The 17,073-nt window shown below is 44.4% G+C and overlaps 1 long non-coding RNA gene across 1 annotated transcript in view; it reads left to right on the top strand.

Moving 5' to 3' along the window:
* LOC308573913 overlaps positions 1 to 15,529 on the top strand; it is an 83,023-nt gene extending 67,494 nt beyond the window's left edge. The window contains exon 3 of the long non-coding RNA XR_014002224.1: positions 14,035 to 15,529. This is a non-coding gene — a long non-coding RNA (uncharacterized lncRNA). The remainder of the gene's footprint in view (positions 1 to 14,034) is intronic.
* Positions 15,530 to 17,073: the final 1,544 nt, after the last annotated feature.

Below are 17,073 nucleotides of genomic sequence, written 5' to 3'. Positions count from 1 at the left end.
ATTGGTGGCTCTTAGGTAATTCCAAAAATACAGAGTCCATTAATAAAACACAGTGTTCATTCATAAAGCAGTAATATAAATCTCCATTGCTACATATTGGGTGTGTATTTCAGCGGTTGAACGTACAGCTTTATGGCCATGCTGTAGTGTAGTGCTTATGCACTGAATAAAAGGTGACTAAAAGGTGGCTGGGCTCATCGTCCCAGGGTTTGGGGGGGAGGTGACAAAACTGATTTCCAATAAGTGCGCCCCTTTATTTCCATAACAAGTCATTGAGTCTGTACTCAGAATAGTGACACCAGGGACCTAGAAGGTGCAGGGCTTGTCAGTCCAACCCCTGCACAGACTCATCAGGCCTGATCTTAAGGCAATTGGAACAATTGGGCCAAATTGGGCCCTGCGGGCCGCTCCTAAGAAGCCCCCCTGCACCAGGGCACTCTAGATGGATTTTTTTTATATATAAGATTTTGCAGACTTTGGCTGTGAACTGGGGCTCTACAAAAAAAACCCCTCAAGTTTGGCCTCACTGCTTCAAGTTGGGCCCCACTGGCTAGCCCTGAGTCTCCTAGTTGCTGGGCCTGAGTTTCCCTGCCCTCGCATGAAGTACTGGGTTTGCAATTTTGGGAGAGGGGAGACTGCGGCACTGGGGAGAGGGCAGTCTGCTGAGGCCCCCTAGATTTAGAGGCCCAAGTTGCCCTGCCCTGGCATGAAGTCTTCGCAACCTCCCCTTTTGCATCCAGGTCAGGCAGGGGTGTTAGGATCATCCTACGCATGTGCAGGACCCTGGCAGAGACACATGCCCGACTGGCATGTTCTCTCCCTTCTGGTCGGTCGTTTGGGAGCTTCAAAAGCTTTCTCCAGCCCAAACATCACAGCGGCTGATGCCAAGAGGCATCAGCACACTTAGGGATCCTGCAGAGTATTTGTAGTTTGCGTAACATAACTCAGTAGCACAGCATTTTGGCTAATCTACTTTTATTTACATATCATACACTCGGAGCATTCTGACTTAGCTCCTTCCTCTTTCTCATCAGACAGCACAGAGAAAAAGGACATAGGACAATAGTCCCACTTCATGTAACACAGTAACACCAAAACACCCTGTCTCTGTCACTTCCCACACTATGGAATGAAAACATACACTGTCATCTGATAGACAACAATCCCATGACTGCGAACATGGAGCAAGAATCCTACAAAGGAGTTCCTGAGTATCTGCAACAGCTTCCATGAATCTAAGTTCACTTTCAGACAACATAACTCCAGTGAGCACCAACCACCATTGCTCTGTTTTAAAAAGCTGGAGGAGGGGGAAATAAAGGAAAAACAAAGTCCCCCCCTCCCACCTGCCACTTTCCACCCAGTCACAAGAAGTAGCAACCCAGCAGGGCTTTGGATTTGGCAGTTTCACCACCTTGGGTTCTTCCTCACCTCCTTTGGATAGCTCTTTGAGAGCAGTAGTTAGTTAAGATGAGAGTTTGTGCTTTTTCTTTTGGTATGTCTGAAATCATGCTGAAGGTTTCAGGACTTCCAGGTCATCTCCGCTTACATTGCACAGCCTGTCTTTTGCTTGATTCACAGAGAAATCAAGTCGTTAATATTGCAGCTGCTTTGCTTTGTACCTCATTTTCAGAGTGTTGGCATTTTGAAATGTGCAGGATGAGAGACCTGAAATTGATGCAAAACTTAGGGAAAGGTGAGAGCCCTGTTCAGGGAGGGAACACCCAGGGAACATACATTTAAAGTGTACCAAGCACACATTTAAATCCCAAGAACTGTATAGTTTGTCAAGGGTGCTGGGAACTGTAGCTCTTGGGAGGCAAATTACAGTTCCTGAGACTCTTTGGGGCAAACCATAAGCTTTCCTTTTTTTTCCAAAAAAAAAAATATTGGTTTTCCAAATTTAAAACAAACCTATCAACAGCCATAAAAAGAAAACATCAAAAAAAAAGCAAACAAACAGACATATATCCTAACTGTAAGAATTCCACTTTTGTTAACATTGTTAGGTGACTTCCTCGAATCCTCCTGGCTGAGTTTCCATATAAATCATTGTAGCAGTTTTCCAAAACTAATTTCTCATAGAATTTACATACTCCAATTAACATCTTTCTTTCTTTTCATTTTAACTTTTATCCATGGTATTCTACAACATCACATATTTAAATCCTAGGCCATTTTGGTGCTCGCAAGTACCGTATTTTTTGCTCTATAAGACTCACTTTTTCCCTCCTAAAAAGTAAGGGGAAATGTGTGTGCGTCTTATGGAGCGAATGCAGGCTGCACAGCTATCCCAGAAGCCAGAACAGCAAGAGGGATTGCTGCTTTTGCTGCGCAGCGATGGCTTCTGAGATTCAGATTATTTTTTTTCTTGTTTTCCTCCTCCAAAAACTAGTTGCGTCTTATGGTCTGGTGTGTCATATAGAGCGAAAAATATGGTAATTCTATTTAAGTTATCTTAACATATTTAACTAAATAATCTTTAAATTTCTTCCATTCCTCTTGATATTCCTCTTCCTTCTGGTCGCGGACTCTTCCGGTCAGGTCAGCTAGCTCCGAAAAATCCATCATCTTTATCTGCCATTCCTCCACTGTTGGTACTTCTTGTGTTTTCCAATTTTGGGCCAGTAAAATTCTAGCAGGAAACAATAAGCTTTACATGTGTGCTGGATATGCTTTAAATGTATGGTATGGTTTTGACCTCAGTGTAAAATGCTTTACCTGGACAGGAATGGACCGGGCTTTCTAATAGAGGCTAGTATGGTATAAGAGTAATACTAGAAACAGTTAATATGTCACAAGCATAATAAGGAAGACAGCAGATTTTTCAGGACACACACACAAAAAATTCTGGTGCACAAGAAAGAAAGAAAAATTGCCTCTTGAACAATAAGAAACAGGAGATCAGCAAGGAAGATAGTACGGTTGCCTAAGAGAACATGAGGGGGAGGTATTGACACAAGGGGCACATTGCTAAAAATTAAATACATCCTTTCTTCACCTTGTGTTTACCAAGGAGGGCAGGGAAGAGATATCAAAACCAGACAGGCATTTCCCTGGAGACGGTCGGAGGCTGAATGAAATCGGCAGAGTGTTGGGGAAAGGGAGCAGGAAATTAGAACCTCGGAAGACCTAGGAGGAATGCACTTCCCAGAATCCTCCGCAAAAAAAGGCAGTGGGATAAAGGACTCCTTGGTCAATTTATCCAAAAGCAGGAGGGGGCATGGCTAGGAGTGTAGAGGTTGGCTCATGGGTTAGATAGCCAACCTGAGAGCTTTCCTACCACTCAATTGCCAACATTCTGGTAAGCTTTGTAAAAGCTTCTTAAATAAATGGAAACAGGGTGGCTTATGTCCCTTAGGGTAGTGGCATGCGAACCAATAACATTAAAAGAATAACACGGCAGGTAAGCGACAGTACAAACTCAATATGTACATATGCATGGCGCATGATCAGTGTGCATTTTGAGAGGCACAGGAGCAAGCATTTGGATGAAAGGAAGTAAAATTCCAAATTACAGTGGTACCTCAGGTTACATACACTTCAGGTTACATACGCTTCAGGTTACAGACTCCCCTAACCCAGAAATAGTGCTTCAGGTTAAGAACTTTGCTTCAGGATGAGAACAGAAATCATACTCTGGTGGCGCGGCAGCAGCAGGAGGCCCCATTAGCTAAAGTGGTGCTTCAGGTTAAGAACAGTTTCAGGTTAAGTACGGACCTGAGGTACCACTGTACCACTGTATTGGTTGGCCACTGTGAGTGCAGGATACTGGACTAGATGGGCCACTGGCTTGACCCAACCCATTTTGGGTTGGTGTACAATGTTTGTTCCTGTGTTTTGTTTGTTTATATAGTTTACCAGTACAGTGGTACCTTGGTTTAAGAACAGCTTAGTTTATGAACAACTTGGATTAAGAACGCTGCAAACCCGGAAGTAGGTGTTTTGGTTTGTAAACTTTGCCTTGGAAGCAGAACATGTTCCACTTCCTGTTGAGTGTGTTCCCTTTGTAAATTGAGTCCCCTGCTGCTATGGGAAAGCACACCTTGGTTTAAGAATGCTTTGGTTTAAGAACGGACTTCCGGAACAGATTAAGTTTGTAAACCAAGGTACCACTGTAAATAGAATGAAATTCAATAAAGATACTTTGGGAGGAAACAGCAACAGACATTGAGGCAGATGTTCAGGATCCCACTTAGCAGAATGTGCCAGAAGCCCCCCTTAAGTGCTACAGTCCTGGCTTACCACATTTTTTAAAAAGTGAGGGAATATACACATTACCATCTGAAGGAGAGAGGGAGTGTTGTAAGATAGGGTTCCCATATTTCAAAACATGAAAATCTGGGCAAAAGTTGATGGGGCCAAAGTTGTTGAGCTGTTTGTGATGCCTCAATCCTGGCTTTGTCCTGGAACTTCCAGACGTATGGCAACCCTATGTAAGACCATGAAGTCCGTACTATAAAATGCCCTTACTGCACCACTAGGAAAGCCAGACATTCCCTCATTGTAGCTGGAGGATCATGCTGCAGCTGAGAGGCCCCCCGTTGCACCCAGCTAGCCATCACTGAGTCCAATCCCCTTCTGCTTCCTAGTAGAAACAGATAAAAACCTACTCCCTAAGTCCAGGCAGCTGAACTTGGCGGCGAACCCAGTATCCCCTTCCAACGCAAAGCACGATTTTCTATTGCATTTTAATTGTTTCTCTTGGAGTTTGATTCAGTGGGCCTCTTAGGAAGCCTCTCTTCTTCTTCCTCTGAAAAGAAGGACAAAAGTACAACAAATCACGTGAAATCAGTCTAAATCCTTCTTTTCCTCAGCACAGTGGAGCTTGGTGGGGTGGGGGAGGGGTTGATGGTTGGTGGTTGTATGATAACGACGGCTATTCTTTGCAAGCTTTTTTTTTTTGTCAGCAGTGAGGCGAAAGACAGGCAACTCTCCCTCCAGCGAGACCGCAGGGTTTTGGCAAACAGTCACCACAAAAAGAGGGGACGCTCTGTCCTTCCAATATGGCAGGATGCCTTGGGGGTGACCGCAGGCTCCTGAGGAAAGGGTGCCAATAACTCAAGAAAGGGTGTTTTGTTCTGCAGCTCAGAACACTTCCAATGCCACCCTGGGATACCAATTCTCTCCCAAATCAACGCAGCAAAACATCTTGCCTTTATTTTAATTTAGTACGTTCATAGCACACCTTTCTTCCATCATGGAAACCTGGGGTGGAATACATCTGGTTCCTGGGACACCTCCCATTTGGTCACGAACCAGAGCACCAACCATCTTAGGACACATTCATAGTGTACCTTTAAGGCACTAGGACATGACTTTAAACGGTTGTGACTTCCCTCAAAGAATCCTGGGAATTGTGGTTTGTTAAGGGTGCTGAGTGTTGTTAGGAGACCCCTGTTCCACTCCCAGTGTGGTGTAGTGGTTAAGAGCGGTAGACTCGTAATCTGGGGAACAGGGTTCGCGTCTCCACATGCAGCTGCTGGGTGACCTTGAGCCAGTCACACTTTTCTGAAGTCTCTCAGCCCCACTCATCTCACAGAGTGTCTGTTGTGGGGGAGGAAGGGAAAGGAGAATGTTAGCCGCTTTGAGACTCCTTCGGGTAGTGATAAAGCGGGATATCAAATCCAAACTCCTACTCCTCCTCCTCTTCTTCTTTTTCTTCCTCTTCTTCTTCTTCTTCTTCTTCTTCTTCTTCTTCTTCTTCTTCTTCTTCTTCTTCTTCTTCCTCCTCCTCCTCCTCCTCCTCCTCCTCCTCCTCCTCCTCCTCCCAGAGTTACACATTCCCAGAGTGGTTAAGCAGTCAAGTCCTTACCAGGGAATTCCGGCAGTGGTGGGCGGGGCAGGAAGCAAAAGTGGGAGGGACAACAAAAGTTAACTTTGCCTTTCACTTCCTTTCTTCACAGACTCATCCCCCCCTTTTTACTCTCTCTGCAAGAAGCTTGTTCAAAGTTACCTCACATGTGCACACTCAACGGCTTCGATTGGTAGAATTGGCCCTACTACAAGGTGCCACATAATACTTGTTCTGTATCTGTAAGAACTCAATTGTTTAGTGCAGCAGTGCCTACATTTTGAAACTCCCTGCCGACTGAAATCAAGCAATCAGCTTCACTGTAAAAGCCCAACGAGATGCTTAGAAAGCTGAGCTGATTTTAATCTGCTTCAGTATTTCTTTTTAAAAGAATTTTAAAAACATTTATTCAAAAGTTACAATACAATGTATTTTCAATCGATATATCCCCTCCACAGACACCTCTGCGATGATGGCAGCATAACAATACCCTGCTCTTCTTCAATAAAAGATACCTTTGACACAATCTGGTCCCCCTCTTTTCCTCTGTTTTAATATTTTAACTTTTGTATACTTGAAAGTATGGCTGTGAAACCCCCCCCCCCCAGATTTTCTTGTTCTATCTTTTCTGTAAACTTCTTTGAGGTCTTAAAAAAAACCAAACACACACCTTCAAGCGGTATATGACGTTTATGAAATAAATAATAAATAAATAAAAGTTCAACTCTCACCTCGGCTAGACTTATAAGGCAGCCATAGGCAGGTGCACTAAGTTGGGCCCAACATTTTTTTTGGGGGGGGGCAGTTGTGTTTGCATGACATCACACACGACTCCCTGCCCCTGTTGAACCACACCTGCTGGGACATGTGGGCACCTGCCAGGATGCTCTGGTGATCGTGACGGGGGGACACGGAGGGTGAAAATCACCCTCTGTCTCCCGCCCCCATCCTGTGGGCTAGTGCTTTGGCAATCGCGGTGAGGGGCATGGAGGGCAAAAATCTCCCCCAAGCCTTCTGCTCCCGCCCCCACCTGGTGTGCTAGTGCTCACCCAGGGGCAGTGGGGGGTGGCAGCCCCCTCAATATTGCGGCGACTCAGCCTCCTGCCTCAAAATATTGAGGAGGTTGAAGTCCCTTCTGCCCCCTATATCCACTGCCCCTGCTCATAGGCAAACCACTGTCTCCCAAACTATTCTTCTGCCTTTCAGACTCATTGTAGGGCTACTGAGGTAATGCAAAGTGCTTTGATCCCTGAATAAGAGCTGTATCGAAATGTAAAGTATGTGTATTAGTTGTAGCATTAAATATTGAACAGACATGTCCAGTCTGGTAAAAAAACCAAATCACAGTCAAGTTTCTCTCTGTACAATTAAAATTAGCTTAACCAAGATATTGTAATATTCTGTTTTGTGGTGGTGGTGGTTACATTTACAGTGGTACCTCGGGTTAAGTACTTAATTCGTTCCGGAGGTCCGTTTTTAACCTGAAACTGTTCTTAACCTGAAGCACTACTTTAGCTAATGGGGCCTCCTGCTGCTGCCGTGCCGCACGATTTCTGTTCTTATCCTGAAGCAAAGTTCTTAACCCAAGGTACTATTTCTGGGTTAGAGGAGTCTGTAACCTGAAGCGTATGTAACCTGAAGCGTATGTAACCCGAGGTACTACTGCATATCCCACCTTTTTCTCGAAAGAGCTCAAGGTGGGGCACATGGTTCTTTTCCTCCCGCCTTATTTAATCCTCACAACAGCCCTGTGAGGTAGGTGGGGCTGAGAGGCAGTGATTGTCCCAAGGTCACACTCTGAGCTTCATGGTCGAACGGGGGTTTGAACCCTGGTCTCCCAGATTCTAGTCTGACACTCTACCATACTGGCACAATATGTGTAAGAAGGAAACGGCTATATTTAAGCTCTGATATATGAGTGGTTTCTGCTGCAGTTGTTACTAATGCTGCCTGTTTCTGTTGTCAGCCATTGTCTTATGGTTGCTTTTATTGTCATTCATGATCCAAACTGTCTTGGAACTTTTCAACTGAAGGACAGTATAGAGAAATGATAGGTCAGTGGTTGGGAACCCAGGGTCAAATGCGGCCCTCGAAGCCTCTCTATCCGGCCCTCAGAATTCTCCCCAGAGGCCACACAGGGTGGTTCCAGACATAGGAAAAGACCCCCCACTATAAGTGAGAAATTAAACCGTTATAACAAAAGAAAAAAAAGGCTATGGAAAATCGATTAGAATATTATTATTTTTTACTCTCCAGTATCATATGGTGTTGCAGGTTGCAGTCAACACGCTGTTTTTTTGACTAATGTAACTGAGTCCTCAGTCCATACTAAGGCCACACTCTTCAGCCCTGCTTCACGCCCCAAGTATTTGTGCCTGGCTGGAATTTGTCCTCAAACTCTCACAATGCCTCGATTGTCTGAATGCTGCTCAGTCCAGTTTTAGAGGCTATACTGACCAGTCCTTTCATGTACAGGTCAGGGTTCAGGTCCAAACTGCTGTTGACTGTATGAGGCCACATTTATACACTCACTTCCTGAGGTATAATTAACTGCAAATTGTGAGGGCCACCCAACTTTGATGGAAGAATGTGTTATCATTGCCTGGCATTCATCCTCAAGTGATGGGAGAGGAGAAGAAAAAGGCCCTAATTATCCAAGGGCTCATTTCCTCACTTAAAAATCTCCAGAATCTGATTGGCTCCTCGATTCTCTTAAGCAAACCTAAGAGCCATGCAACCGACTCTGATACCTCAGCACAAGCGACTCAGCAAACAAGCGATCCCTTGATTCCATTCTTGCCCCCATCCTCCCTAATGTCATCATAAATATCCTGGCTGCCTTCTCAAGCTGGATAAATGTGGACGTTTTACCAGTCTCCTCCATTTTGCTCCTCCAAACCATGTCAGAAATATACTGTACGTGGGAGGAAAAAGAGCTGATCTGACAACCATTTTAAAACACTGCTCCATTTGGCAGATTTAAATGCTGTTTTAAATATAGGCTGCAATAGAACATACAAAAATAGCACTGAAAAATATCCTGTCATGTTCCATATTGTGAGGAGCAAAAGAACCGGCCAGCAAAGCGAAATATTCAATTTTAAAGTGCTCTCCCTCTCTCTCTCTCTCTCTCTCTCTCTCTCTCTCTCTCTCTCTCTCTCTCACACACACACACACACACACACACACACACACACACCGCCTTCCTCAGTGCACATTGAAGAGCCTTGTAGAAACCTAAATGCTTTTTCTATGTGATGCCTGAGCCCCCTTCATACAAATGCCGTTCCCTGCTAGGGATAAGCTAGTCTGTTCATTTGGGTTTCTCTCAGTTTCTCATTTTTCCAATCTGAAGTTCAGTTCCTGGCATTTCCACATCAGTTTGCATTTTTAAAAAACAACAGAAAACCTCATGAAAATTCACCAGCATTTTAGTGCAAATTTCTCCTGATATTCTTGCCCACAATTTCCCCCCCTAGACACCTTTTTGCAAAGCAATTTCCACAGATATAACACATTTATGTGTTATTTTCACCAGTATATGTATGCACATTTTGTATATTCATTTTTGTACACATTATCTTGCAAAATTCAGAGAAGTGCAAATTTCAAAGGATGGTGGTGTTCAGTCTGCCTATTTATGTATTTAATAAAATAATTTATTTAACAAAACATACCATTTCAAGAAGTGTGAATTAGTTAAGTTCCCCTTTAAATGTGAACTGAACATAATTTTTCTCCCATCCTTGCTTGGCTGTTTCTCTGTGTGAAATTCATTGGAGACCATGTATACACTATCATATCCTCTGGTTACCTCCCGCTTGGACTACTGCAATGCTCTCTTTGTGGGGCTACCTTTAAAGGTGACTCAGAAACTACAATTAATCCAGAATGCAGCTACCAGACTGGTGATTGGGAGTGGCCGCCAGGACCATACTGTAGAACACCAGTCTTACATTGACTTACATTGGCTACAAGACCTACATTGGCTCCCAGTATGTTTCTAAGCATAATTCAAAATGTTGGGGTTGACCCTTAAAGCCCTAAATTTCCTGTACGTTTATGTATGCTGTTTTGCCGGATTTGCACATTCTTTTGCAAGCAACTTCCCCCTAACATAGCGCATACGTTATTTTCACCAAAATATGCATTTTTAATGCACACTTCCCCCTAATATACACATCTCTGTCCACATGGCTGACTGGCAAACTACATTGTAAAATCCAGAGAAGCACAAGTTTTAAAGGAAAACTGTTTCGGTTCATCCATTGTTTAAGGAAGAGCAAATCAGCAAAGTTTGCAGTGATATTAATAATATTAATAAAATGCAAATGGAACCATATTTATCCAACATCCCTAATCAGTTCTGTGGCTAAGTAAGGAATTGAACCCAGGTCTTCCCAGTCAAAGTGCACCACTTGATGTATTGCACCACACTGGCGCCAACTTCACCCATAATGTGCAGGGGGGGGTTTCCCATCAGCCCAAAAGGACGGTACATGTTGATAAGACAATGCCAGAAGTATCAATGCACATATTGGTGTTTTCTTTGGATCTCAGCCTTCCTGAAAAACCCTTTTGCTTCCCTTGATGTTCCTCAGAGAGTCACTCAAAGAGGAACGTATGATTGCCTTTCTTTCCTTTCTGCTTTAGGCAAAATATGATGGCAAATCTAATTAAAAAGCCAGCCCCTGGCTCCCTCGTCTCCCATATGCATTGTTTCTATCGCCACATGGCCTCAGAAGTCAGCCATTAAACCAGCCCATGCAAAAAAATAAATAAATCAGGGTGCTCCCTTTAAACCAGGCTGTTTGTGGACTTTATATTTAAACTCATGCATGCAGGTTCCTTCTTAAACCAAGCAGACAGCTGAAGGGGCCTTTCCCGAAACAACCAACCTGTGCCAGCCAATCGTGTCGCAGGGTGCATCTGCTCCTTGGCGGTTAATCACCAGATGAGCAGAGAGATTTTGGCTTGAGGGGTGTTGAGGGATTTGCTTGTATGTTTTACACTTGGTTGCATAAATTAGTTGGCACAGACAACGGCCCCTTTTCATTCTGGGCTGTTGCGCATGCCCTGCTGCTACTCTCAATGTCTTGAGTCCCAGGTCGTCTCTTGGCAAGGGGGGGGCAGTGCGATGTTGGGGTGAGATAATGAATCAGGAGCTTTAACTAGGGTTGGCCCTGTGGCCTACATTACAGAAGAGCAGTCCTCTATTCAAAGCCCACCATAAAGGTTTTGGTTTTTTTTAAATGAAATTAAAAACCCCCAAAGGAAGACCCATTGCCTATCAACAGCTAGTGCCTGGGCATCAGCTACAATGCACCACTGGTTACATTCTCCCCCCCCCCCATGATAATGACCTCATTGCTTATTGACACCAGGCAGTTCCCTTCATATTACAGTGGTACCTCGGGTTACAGATGTTTCAGGTTACATACGCTTCAGGTTACAGACTCCGCTAACCCAGAAATAGTACCTCGGGTTAAGAACTTTGCTTCAGGATGAGAACAGAAATCGTGCTCTGGTGGTGCGGCGGCAGCAGCAGGACGCCCCATTAGCGAAAGTGGTGCTGTAGGTTAAGAACAGTTTCAGGTTAAGAACGGACCTCTGGAACGAATTAAGTACTTAACCCGAGGTACCACTGTATCCTTTTAAGCTCCCTCTGAAAACATTTCTGTTTAGGCAAGCCAAATCCCAACATGTAGCAGCTGACATGTGCTTTCATCTGTTTCTAGCTAACAGTTGGTTTCAATTATATTTTGATATTTTCCCTTAAATACCTTCTTTTAGCTTTGTTTTCTATTGACAATCTTTAAATTAGCTACGTTTTTTCTGCAAACTGCTTAGAGGTTCTATTTACAAGCAAGCGGTGTATAAATGTTGTTAAAACCAAGACTTTTCTGGGGGTACTCAGTGGTACTCAACTACCGGCACCTTCCCCAACAAAAAAGAAAAGAAAAGCACTGGTTAAAATGCATTTTAAAATGTATTTCTATTTAAATCACAGCAATTGTTGTTATTTATTATGCATCTATACATGTAAATCAGCATATGCAAATCTTCTGTGACTTCTTTTGTCCTGGGGGGGACATTCAGTGAATCCAGGCAACTTGTTGGTCCAATGAAGGAGTAGGAAATCCTATGGATCCATGTGCAGATGAGGGTGTAATTTTCATAAGGAATGCAGCTGGGGAGGGAAAGGGTTAAACCTCATGTATGCTACACACAGTAATCCTGATGAAAATTGGGAGGTCCTGTCCTTAGTACAGTGGTACCTCAGAAGTTAAACAGAATCTGTTCCTGTAGTCCGTCCGACTTCGGAAACATTCAGAAACCAAAGCACGGCTTCCGATTGGCCGCAAGAAGCTCCTGCAGCCAATCTGAAGCCTCGAAAGCCACGTCGGACGTCCATGTTCCAAAGAACGTTTGCAAACCAGGACACTCACTTCCGGGTTTGCAGTGTTTGGGAGCCAAAACGTTCAACTCGCAAGGCGTTCGTCAACCAAGGTACAACTGTATTTAAATTTGAAAAAACACAGAGAGATGAAGCTACATGCTAAAGCATGGCTGAAGAACCCTTTCCAGGCTGAGGGCCACATTCCTTTCTAAGCAACCCTCTGGGGGCCACCTGACTTTCCAGGTCTCAGCTCTTGACTTTGTGAAATAATAGACAAATATACCTGAGATATATGTAGAATGCTTTTATTCACTCCCACCCCCGACACTTGGCATAAGAAAGGCACATTTTCATGGTTAAAGGCTTCATTTGTTCTAAGATCAAGGTGCTGCGATTTCAAGTAATTATTAAAACTGTGGGGAAATGGCCAAATGGTTTTTATTATCCAAAAAGCAGGCCCTCCACACCTCTCTCTCTCTTTTAGTTGTTAAGCACTAGGGCTGGCCAGAGTCCAGGGCTGGCTCTCACAATGCGTATACATCACTTGATTCCTAACATGTTATTACTGCTCGCTAGATGACTTGCAGTTGAACGCTTAAACCAATTCCCGGGCAAAGCATTGCATTTGAGGCAGCGCCAGGAGATATGAAAGTTCTAACCTGCACCGTGCGAGACTTGCAACATCTCATTCACACATGCAAATTATCGCATGATGCTGCAGTCAGGAAGCACGATGAGCCCCGCCTGTGTGAACTGCATGTTATACTTACCCTGGTTATATCCATACTACATTACTACAATGTTCTCTACATGGGGCTGCCATTAAAGACAACCTAGAAATGTCACAATGCAGCTGTTTTCTAATACCAGTTCTGTGCTATTTGCATTGGTAGCCTAATTGTTTATAGGACCAGCTTGCTCGGGTTAACCGTTAAAGCCCTGATTGGTTTGGAATCAAGTTATGTGAAACACCCTAGGGATGGATGGACCTGTCAATTTTGCTTCTCTCCATTTCTCATTCTCTCCCCCACCCCCCGGTCTTAAATTCACCACATTTCTGTTAATTTCTCCTAATAAACACATTTATGTACGCAGTTTTGACTAATAAACCTATTTTGCAAGTGGTTTCTCCCAATTTAATGTCTTTTTCCCAAGCTATTTTTACTGATATGTTCATTTTTGCAAACATCATTTGGCTGAGGTACTGCATTGCAAAATTCAGATAAGTGTGAATTTTGGAAAATGACTTCGGTTCTTGCATTTTTCAGGAAATGCAAAATGGGGAGGTTTGCCTTGGAAATGTGAACTGAATCAAATTTCTCCTCCATCCCTACTCTGCATAAATAAACCTGCCAGGCAATACAACCTGGTCTACTGTCAAGACCCATCAGACTGCAGGGGTCCAGAGAGAGGACTTTTCCAGTACTGTAGTAGATCCATATCTGTGCTCATATGACCTTGAAGCAGATGTTTTAAAACCTTCATAATCTGCTTCGCTTTCTACTGAATTTCATGGTTTTGTGCTTCTGTAACATTTTGGCTGCTTCTGCTTTTTAGTTATTTCCACTTTATTTGCTCCGTTTACAATTTCAGCGTGTGTTCAATATATTGTATTGGTTGGTTTCATGTATGTTGTGTGTTCAATATATTGTATCGGGGGTTTTCAGAACAATCTTGCGAGGGTTTGCCCTTAAAGGCAGGATGTAATAACAAATGCAACCAATGAAAAATAAAATAAAGTGGTCCATCAGCTCAGTTAGAAATCGTGCTCCAAATAAATAAATAAATAAATGCAAATAAGATCTGTAACTCTGGGTTTCCTCTTCTTTGATTTCTATAGGCAAATGTGCAGCATTGGACCCAAGAAATTGCAGCACTGCTTGCACCCTCTAGCAGAAGTAGGGATGGGGAACTGCCTCCAATGAATGCTGTTGGAAGAGTCTTCAGATGGAGCTTGGAAAGTTCTAGCTCAAGAGCTCAAGCTCAACATGTCCAAAAGGAATTGCTTCTTCTTCACATTAATCCTTTTACAAAATGGACTTGTTTGGTTCATATTCAGTTTGCTGTTCAATTCAGGTTCATCCAAGTGATCCTCAGCATTTTTTTCCTCCCACCATTCAGAATGCTTCTAGCAGCTGTGCTGAAGTAAAGAATATACTTAAGAAGAGAAGGAAAACATCAACACACAGAGAGACACACCAGAATGTGATTTTAAAAAATCATTTATTTCCCCCCAACCATTATGGTCTTTTAGCTTAAAGGCTCAAAGAGGATAAAGAGAGGTTTTTTTTTTTAAAAAAGTATGCATGAATGTTATGGTTTCAAGGGGTTGCTCGAGAGTAAGCAAGCAAATGCCTCCCTGCTCGGCTGTGAAGCCTTGCTTTTGATGCCAAAATAAACTTTATTTTCCAGAGCGCCACTCTCCTGTGGCTGGCTCATTCACTGGCAGAATCTGTGAGTGGGCGGTCCTTAAACCTTCCCCAGCAGAGTAGTTTCTTGACGCCCAGTCTGCGCCTCCCCTCTCTGCGCGGAAGCCTACTGCGCAAGGAAGGCGTGGGTAACGGAGGACCTCTCTCCTCCCTGCTTTGCTCAGGCAAGGTGTCCTGGCACCGCCTCGCCTCCTCTGAGCCCTGAAGCTCCTCTCCACTGGAGGCGTGGCTACTCTCCTCCACTGAGGAGGAGCTTCTTCCCACGATTGTTGGGGGCTCTCTGTAATCCATCCGGCTTTGCCCCTCTCGCCCCTGTGCCAATGGCAGTTCCCTGACAATGAACTAGAAAATGAACTATAAATTTCATTAAACCTATTTCATGTTCCATTCACCCAGCAATTATGGAAACTCAGGTGTAAAATAGAGATTTTTTTAACTAATTCAGTGAACTTAGGCCTCATCTGCACTATACATTTAAAGCAGTCACTTCAGGGGTGCCAACTTGAATAAAGTATTGTGGGGGCCCTGCCCTGCATAATCAATCACATGATGCAGTGCACACACATTATTTGAATGGCAATGCCCATCAACTTTGGGGACCCCCAGCCCCCTCACATATATTATTTGGGGACCTCAACCCCTAGGAGTTGGCTTCCATGAGCCACTTTAGCACTCATGGCTTTCCCCAAAGCATGCTGGGAATTGTAGTTTGTTAAGGGTGCTGAAAGTTGTTAGGAGACCTGTAGTCCCTCACCGAGCTACAATACCCAGATTTCCCTAAGAAGAGAGATTAATTGTTAAAACTATTTCTGCACGGTTTACGTGTTTCATTGTCTTATTCCTATACAACCATTTATTTATCACCATAGCAATTTATCTCAGCAATAAAACTTGTTTGAATGGTGATGCAAGTCGTACCTTGGTTTTCGAACAGCTTAGTTCTCGAACGTTTTTGGCTCCTGAATGCCACAAACCCGGAAGTGAGTGTTCTGGTTTGCGAACTATTTTTGGAACCTGGACATCTGACGGGGCTTCCGATTGGCTGCAGGAGCTTCCTGAAGCCGATCAGAAGCTGTGCTTTGGTTTCCAAATGTTTTGGAAGTCAGACAGATTTCTGGAACGGATTCCATTCGACTTCCAAGGTACGACTGTATGGGATTTTAGATTCTGGACTTAATAGCCTTATGGGTCTCTATGTGGGTGTTTAGATGGCAATGCACATTACTGTACTTACTTCTTAACAGTTAGACTAGCTCTGCTGCATCTGTGGCCCTCCTTTTCATTCTATGGTGTGGGACCCCGGAGTCTGCCCTTAAGTCCTGACAGCACCACTGGATTCAGGTTGCGATGTATTCGCCTGTGCATGGATTATTCTTCATCCAATTATATCATGATGTTCAAGAAGACCAAGCAGATACAAAGTGGAAAATAAACATTAAATAAAAATGCATTTGTCAGGGGTACAGGGACAGAGGCACAGGGAAGGCAGGAGATGGAGAGCGATGGGGAGGAATCCCAGGACAGCGAGGAAGAAGATGACGATGACGCAAGGGATTCCATGAGTCTCTCCAGCGAATCAGAGGATTCCCAGAAGGGGGCGCCAGTGGTCAGGGCAAGGGGAGCCCCAGGGGGAGAGTGTCAGGAGCGGGGGGCCAGCAGGGGACCCCAAAGCGGCAGCTGGGAATCAGGGCCGGCTTCCCCACCAGAGCGCAGCGAGGGGGGGGGGAGGTTCCAGTGTGTCAGGGGAAACAGCTCTGGCAGCAGTGAAGGAGGAGGGCTCAGAGGAAGCCATTCTCCCGGAAGGGGAGGAGGGCAGTGAGGGGAGTAGCATAACTGTCAAAAGGAAGGTTAGAGGTTGGGCGCGCGCGCCAAGTTCAAATGTAGAGGCGCGCGGAAGTACAGGAAGCCCGGGGGAGGAGCCAGGGCCCAAAGCACGCAGGAGGGGGGGAGAGCAGTCTGAGGATTCGGCGTCAGGAGAATCCCGAAGAAGCGGAACCCCAGCGGGCAGAAGGACCCTGCGGAAAAGGAAAGAGAGAAAGAGGTGGAGCAGCGTAAGCCTCTTAAACTGGTGTAGGGGAGGGACGGATTCAGAGGGGACTTCTACCGTCTAAGGTTAACAGACGTGGGGGCTGCATGCCTCGGTTGTGGAACTTACTATGAACTGCAATAAACATCCTTGTATATAAGAAGAACTTGGCGTTGGTCTTTTGTGAGCTGAGACCTGAGACAGCACTGACAGCATTATTGGGCCGAATTGACAGCAATTTGTATATAATATTTGGATTAATTCTGTTACACAATTGCATGCACATATTCGGTTATTTTGAACTGCAAAATTTCAGTGCGTGTTTGTTGTTCCAGCATATGGTCCCCGAGTTCATCGACCTCCTATTGTTGCTTTCATTTTCCCATTTGAAAAACATAATCTGGGTGTCAGGACCATGAGACAA

The sequence above is a fragment of the Podarcis bocagei genome, assembly GCF_964188305.1.
Source record: "Podarcis bocagei genome assembly, chromosome: 14".
Taxonomy (NCBI): Eukaryota; Metazoa; Chordata; class Lepidosauria; order Squamata; family Lacertidae; genus Podarcis; species Podarcis bocagei.
The sequence above is the reverse complement of the archived record's forward strand: the minus strand, read 5'-3'. Positions and strand labels throughout refer to the sequence as shown.